Source organism: Hemicordylus capensis, chromosome 1 (genome assembly GCF_027244095.1).
Source record: "Hemicordylus capensis ecotype Gifberg chromosome 1, rHemCap1.1.pri, whole genome shotgun sequence".
Taxonomy (NCBI): Eukaryota; Metazoa; Chordata; class Lepidosauria; order Squamata; family Cordylidae; genus Hemicordylus; species Hemicordylus capensis.
In genome coordinates, this window is record NC_069657.1 from 64,341,117 (window position 1) to 64,348,897 (window position 7,781).

The following is a 7,781-nucleotide window of genomic DNA, read 5'->3' on the forward strand; positions in this document are numbered from 1 at the left end:
GGGATTTCCCCCCTTTGTCACATTACTGCAAATATCCAGTGTCGCCACCAAAGAATACTTTGGTGTAGAATAGAGTGGAATAGAGTATTATCTATACTGATGTGAATTTTGGAAGTGCTAGTGGCACTAGACATGATAGGACCCCAAGTCCTTGCCCATGACTTGTTCTTCTCCTTCCCAGAGCCATTAAATAAACATTTTAAATATTGGTGGTTGTGTGCATACTCAGCCAAATACCAAGCTAGTATTTGGAACTCCAGTATGCAAGTGGGCATGTGGGGGTTGGTCAACACAGCATCTTGTAAGCCCCTGCACACAAAGTAGAAAAAAGCAGAAGTAAAAACTGTTATACAGAAGTTAGCAATACTGCACAAAAAGAATCTGATTATTTCAACATTATTATTGGTAGGGATCAGGCCATTTTTTAACTAATAAAAGTTAAACTTTTAATCCTTGCTAATTTGGCAAAGGCACACCTTTTAATGTGGTGATTCTCTTTATTTAGCAGGGGGAGAGTAACTAGCCCTATTCAGCCCCAGCACAGAACCTCCAGTGACTGTTGCTGGTGTCTATCTTATGTTTCTTTTAGGTAGTGAGCCCTTTGGGGACACGGATCCATCTTATATATTTATTATTTCTCTGTGTAATCTGCCCTGAGTCATTTTTGGAAGGGCAGTGTCAAGAAAATACAAGCTAAGTAAATCTGACCTGAACCAGGCAAAATACACCACACCACTTTTTTCCATGGTCCCCATCATCTCCCCTTTCTGGCCCTGGCCCTTCTTCCAGTGGCATAGCAAGGGAGAATGAGCCCATGTTCTCATAGTGAACACAGGTGGTCTCCCTGCTTTCAGCATTCATGTGCACATGCACCCCCATTCATGGACCTCACCTCCCTCAGTTGACCGACCAGCTGGCCTGCACCCCAATATCACTGCTACTATCCTGCCTCCAATGGCTCCTTGCCCCCAGCATTCCCACCACCACCACTTGCCAGCTCTCAGGCTCATTCTCCTTCCATCAGGACTACTGGGAATGTGTCTCTTTCAGGGAGCATGCACACTTTCATTCCCAGTGGCCCTGATGCAAGGAGAGTGGGCCTGTGAGCCGACAAACAGCACCAGGAGCACTGGGGTAGGTGAATGAGAGGCTGTTCCCAGATGCTGTGAGCAGCTCCTGGAAGATTGCTGGGTTCTTGGAAGCTGTCCACCCAATTATAGGTCCGCCCCATCTTCCTCCTCCCCTGCTTTTGACTGGCTGCTGAGGCTTAGTCCACCGCTCCCTCACCCTGACAGGCTCTGCAGCCAGGGAAATGACATTTCCTTGACATTAATGTCAGGATTCACTGATGATTTCATGGATCTGTTGTAAGCATCTCATGTGTGTTATCATTTGGCTCCATGCTATTTTGATGCAGCATATGATTTCTAGTATAATGCAGTGTATGATTCCTAATTTCCTGTGTAGTCTCAACTAGACAGGTCCAGGCACACTGGTGTTTCCCAGCCATAGTCCTTTGTATCCAATCTGTGGGTTTATGGGGCTTTTACATTAAGCAGATGGGGAGCAACTATCCCTCTTCAGTCCAGCTTAGTGGTGCTTTGAAGAGATAATGCTCCCTGATCCCCACAAAAGTCTGTCAGTCACCTTCCCCCTACTTGGTATAGCCAGATGCTCTCCATGTTTCTTCATAGGAACATAGGAAGCTGCCATATACTGAGTCAGACCATTGGTCTATCTAGGTCAGTATTGTCTTCACAGACTGGCAGTGGCTTCTTCAAGGTTGCAGGCAGGAATCTCTCTCAGCCCTATCTTGGAGAAGCCAGGGAGGGAACTTGGAACCTTCTGCTCTTCCCAGAGCAGCTCCATCCCCTGAGGGGAATACCTTACAGTGCTCACACTTCTAGTCTCCCTTTCATATGCAACCAGGGCAGACCCTGCTTAGCTAAGGGGACAAGTCATGCTTGCTACCACAAGACCAGCTCTCCTCTCCTGTCCTCTTCACAGCGGTATGCTGGCCAGAATGAAAGAGGCAGAGCTTTTCCATTGAGGATATAGAACAATGATTGAGGGAAGGGGGGCATGGCAACGGGTTATGAAATCATAGATCTGCCTGGAAACATCTTCTAATTCTTTTCCTCTACACTATGGAACACGTTCAGAGGACAACCAAGATGGTTGGGGGTCAGGAAACCAAGACCTGTCAGACTGTGGATATCTGTAGGTATCAGGTTGGAAACTCACCCCCCACTTGGTGTACAGTTCCACCTACTTTCACAGAAGAACTTCCTGCTCAGCACATCCATTGCTGCTGTGGTTCACTTTCTGGAAGCACCACTTCGAAAACACAGTGCCAGCTTCAGACGTTCCAGCAAAACAGAAACCTAGCAATGGAAGGGCATTGGCTCATCCATTTCCACTCGTAGGCATCATCCACCATTTTCTGCTGGCCAACATTATCCACTGATTTCTGCCTGTCAACTTCCACATAGCTTCACCCAGGGACAATTCTTGTATGGGGGTGGTGGGGCATTGCTCCCCTTAAAAGTCTGTAGCCACCATTTTAGTTTTAACTTTAGAAGAGTCAAGGACTATTTAGACAGGTGGGCGGGTATTTTGAGCCTTAGAAAGGGCTGGGAGACTATTTATAAAGGGTTGGGGGTTATTTAGTTGAGGCTGGGGGCTATTTAGGAGGGGTCAGGGACTATTTAGGAGGGTGTGGAGAGTTTGGGCATCTCACGCCCCAGCTTCAGTCCCCAAATATCCACTAGCTTCTCTTGTCAAGCTTCCAAAGGGTAACTTCCACCAGCTTTCATATCAGCCACCTTCTGCCACCTTCTGCCTTGTGACAGAATCCAGTAACTTCTGAGTGGGAACATCCACCAGCTTCCATAGTCCCAACATCCACCAGTTTCCACTGAGTCCATTGGTCAGCATATACCCACTTCAATCCTTGGGTGCCCACAAGCTTCAGGTTCGGACTTGACTCCATGCTTCTGTGCTAGATAACGTGCCTTCTCTCCACATTCACTGTGTGATCTGCTTCTCTCTGCCAAGGAATTGCCTGCTTCCACTTTCCTGAACTCATCTCCTCTGCATGGTGTTGGGCTTGATCTGTGTGCTTGCCATTGCCTGTCTAGGAGAAACAAGTGTTTTTAAGGAATCGGTTAAACAGTGTTTTTAAGGAACCATGAACTATCTTCACCTTGATTTACCTCCCAATATTTTGGATCAAGAATCCGATGGGAGTTGTAAGGAGAAGTGGGACTGTACCTTTAAGAACAAAACTTCTATCTGGAGAACAGGGAAAAGGGGGCAGAGCCAGGGAGAATAGTGTAAGCATTTTAAGTAAAAGCAGTTCAGTTTGTTGAGGGACTTCAAATAAAGAACATCCATTTTCTTAATCAGTATCTTGATTATTAAAAGGAAAACTACACAGGAGTGGACCCACCCTTTATGTCCAGGTGGCCCTGTCTCACCTTTCCTTTCTCTTGGTCCCTGATTCTCTGACCCCTCCTTCTCCTGAGACTCCACTTGTCTCCATCCCTCTTTGGCATTATCAGCTGCTTCCCCACCCCTCACCCCGGCTCAGATCCCATGTCCCTTTGTGACATCACAAGCTGGCAGCAGCCAATGGAAAGGTCTGGGGAGGTGTCACTGGCATAGTATGACAGGTACCATACAGGGCTTTGTAGTGAAAGCATGCGAATGGAATATATAGGAGTTGGAAACATAAACAGCTCCTCCAGCCAGCATGTGGAGCTATAAGCTAGCACTGCTAGGTTAGACCTATTTGGTTAGAGTAGACCTTTATTGTTTATCTGCTAATTGGAATTAATTCCTGTTCTTGTTCTCTGCTTCATGTGATTTCTTGTCTTATAGCTTCTTCGTGTCCATATTTTCTTTATCCTGCAACATCATATTGCAGGGTATTGTATGTAGTTGTCTGTAGCAGTCAAGCATTCCAAATAAACTCTTAGTCCTGTGTGAGTGGCTGATTTGTTGACTCTGCTAACAAAAGGAACAACATGCTCTCTTGTTCATGATTGTATGGAATAAGAGGCCCAGAATAGTGCAGGTTCACCAGGGAAATCTGATTGGTTTTGAACTGTGTGCTGTACTGATACTGGCCACAGAAATGTGAGGGTCCTTTACATCTCCAGTTTATGAAAGGTACCTTGGCAAGGATCCCAAGAATGAATCAGTTTAGTTCCACAAACTCAAATGACTGAGGCCCCCATACCGCTTGGAAAAATATTGTTTAAGCTTAAGAGTTTTTTAAAGTAGTTTGCGATGTCATGGAAGCCTGCTGTGCTGCTCCAAGGTACTAGGGTCAGGTGGGGAGTCAAACTTCCAATGGAATGAGTGCAAATCCTTGAGCTGGACAGCCATTTTAGATTTTAGTAGCAGCGATGAGGATGGAGAAATTCAAAGGCTTGCTTTTCAGTATTCAATCACACACACACGCTCAACAGGCACTGTATTTTAACAAGTATTTCTTGTGGTTACTTCTGATACTTCATATTAACTACAGCAATATTACCATCAAAGGTCAAACCATTGCAGTTTCTTATGCCAAGGAATTTGTGCCTTGACATGAATAGCTAGTACATAACATGTTGGGGTGGGGTTTGTTTGTTTGTTTGTTTGTTTGTTTTTACAGTAGTGACATGGGGTATGGAATCAGTGTGTTGGGTTGGGTAGAGACAGATCAGTGTTCCTGTATGGGAGAGGGTGATTGTAGCAGTGGTGCCCTCTTTAAACATCAGCCCTGTCTTAATATGGTGTATTTTTAGATTCCAGTTCTCCTCTTAGCAAACTGAAATGGTGAGATGTGTGGTGGGGTGGTTACTGGGAAAAGATAAATGCAGATTCTAATTACACTGCACTGAGAAAGAGATGGCTTGGAAAATGCATCCTGCACATGTTGCTTATTGTAAAACATACCAGCTGACATCCAGATTAACAAAGTGCATGTGCAGCAAATGCATAGCACACTCTATGGAGGAGTTGTGATCTCCCCTTCCTTCTGTGGCCCCTGAGGGCTCCACAACCCTCAGAGACATTCTAGGAGTTACTGTTGTGTTGACTACAGAGGGAAGAGGAGATGAATGAAAATTGCTCACTCCCTTTGCATTCACTGCAAGTGCACTTTGTTGGTTTGAAAGATGGACACCATTTCAATGATTTCATAAGTGCTGTGCATGCTTTAGTTAATTTTGAAATGTTAAGATTTACTTGTCTTATGAATAATTGTGGAACTTGAGCACATAAGAAACATAAACTAGACTTTGTTCTTTATGTAGTTGCTTTCCTATATTACCCCTCATATATACAAATATTTCAATATTTATTTCCTCTGAATTCTCTCATATAAACAGAAAGCAGTGAATGCAAACTGAAATCAGAGTCACACAATCTACGAACAGCAACAGGCACTGACTTGCAAACAGAGGATAATTTACTGGGACTAAAATTGGCAGTGGGCGTAATATACTTGGCACATTTTTAAATATCTTTAGCATATTCTGTTTCAAACTTGTTAAAAGGATATGCTGTAATTGAGATGCTTTTACTGACAGTGTTGAAGAACATTGCCAGAAGTTGTACAGTATATATACACACAAAAAAACACTACTATGAAAAATTGTCTAGTCCAGATTATTGGATTTGACTACATGCTTCAGTTGAATGACTACATTCTTGGGGTGTGGGGAGTGTAATTAGGAGCGAATAGATCAATTCAACTAGATCCAGAACATTCAGGTACATACCAGAGGAGGTCACCAAAGAAAAGAGAAACTCTTCAATCTGACTTCTAGAGACCCAGGTGATGATTACTAACTGGTCTCTCTAAATCAGTAATTTAGTTACTACTGGAACTGACAATAGCTCCCCCAAGTCTCAGGTAGATATCTTTTCCTGTTACATAAATCCTTAATTAAAAATTCCAAGGACAAATCTTGGGACCTTCTACATGCAAAGCATGTCCTCTCCCAATGATTTATGAGCCCTCCCGACTCCTTGCATCCTTGTTCCTCACCACATGCAGCTCTCCCTCATGAATTATTCGTGGTCCTTGATGGTCTCTAGATAGCTGTTATTGTTAGTGATGCTGGTGATGTATAGCAACATAGGAAGAGGCCTTATCATGCCATTGCTCCATCGCCTACTCTATTGTCTACTCTTACTGGCAGCAGTTCTCCAAGGTTTCAAGCAGGAGTCTTTCGTAGTCCTACCTTAAAACACCAGGGATTGAAACAGGGACTTTCAGCATGCAAAACAGATGCTCTATGACTGAGCTACATAGCTTTATCCCCAGGCCTGTTATGTTTCTACATAATAGGCCTGTAATACAATTTGACATTGCTCATATTTAGTGGAGCTGGGCACCCTTGCCCATAAACTCTATTTGCAATTAGTAATGAGCTGGGTTGTGGCTCGTGTTCTGCTATTGTACCTGCACAGTCAACATTTATCAGATCAGGCCGGCAAAGCCAGCAGCCATTGTTGGTGCATATTCAGAACATGGTTCTTTTAGCCCCCTACTTACTTACTTACTTACATACTTACTTACTTTTTAAATATTTTATTTTATTTTATTTTATTTAACGCATTTAAATAAATGTGCAAGTTCTCTGGGTGGTTTACAATAGCAATAGCAATAGCACTTACATTTATATACCGCTTTATAACCGGAGCTCTCTAAGCGGTTTACAATGATTTAGCATATTGCCCCCAACATTCTGGGTACTCATTTTACTGACCTCGGAAGGATGGAAGGCTGAGTCAACCTTGAGCCCCTAGTCAGGATTGAACTTGTAACCTTCTGGTTACAGGGCGGCAGTTTTACCACTGCTCCACCAGGGGCAGTTTTACCACTGCGCCACCAGTTTTACCACTGCGCCACCACTTACTTGCTGTCAATGAGAAACTTTCCTTCTTTCCTTCCTTTGTGAGAGCTTCATTTAGTCCAGTTAGTGTGGGAGGGACTGAATTCTCAGACCCAATCCCAATCTTTGAATCATTCTGCCACCTGTGGTGTTTTCAGTTAATCCATTCCTCGGTCCAGGCCAGCTTTTGAATGGGCTTTAGTTCCTTGTATTCCAGGCCTCGACTAGAGGTCAGACCAACAAACAGCCATCTGCAAGAGCATGGAAAAGTAGTCTGCCCTTGCCTCTCACATAATATCTATTTCATCAAACTATTAATATTCCTGATTCCACTCCACTGCCTTGTCCTTGTATACCACCTTGTATTTCCCTTGGATTCTACAACACCCATCCTGTGATTCCTGCTTCAACAAGGAATCCAAACTGTCACCAGTACCTAGCTCCTTTTCACTTGGGAAAAAGAACTGGAGAAGAATGGCATGTCAAGAATTGTGTTGCATGTTTGGAACACTGCACCAGGCAACACAAGCTGCTTGACTACCTCATACTACAGTTCCCCAGCATTGTATCCTAAGATATTCTGAGCCAATTTCAAACCCTTGAAAAGGGGCTACTTTCCCCCCCCATACTTTTTCCAACATACTTTTCAAAATTATTGGGCCATATAGCATTTGAGCAAAGGGGGTTCACACATGACTAGTTATGTCCCCATTTGATATTCAGCATATCATTGGCACTAATTTCTAGAAAAATATGTGGGTGGTTTTTTGTTTTTTTTAGCTCATTGAACTCAGTGATTTTAATAATACGTAACTCTGTTTTGGATCGTTGCCAATGTGTTTACAGGAACAACACTTTCTCTTGTCTTTGGCTTTTCATATGATTATC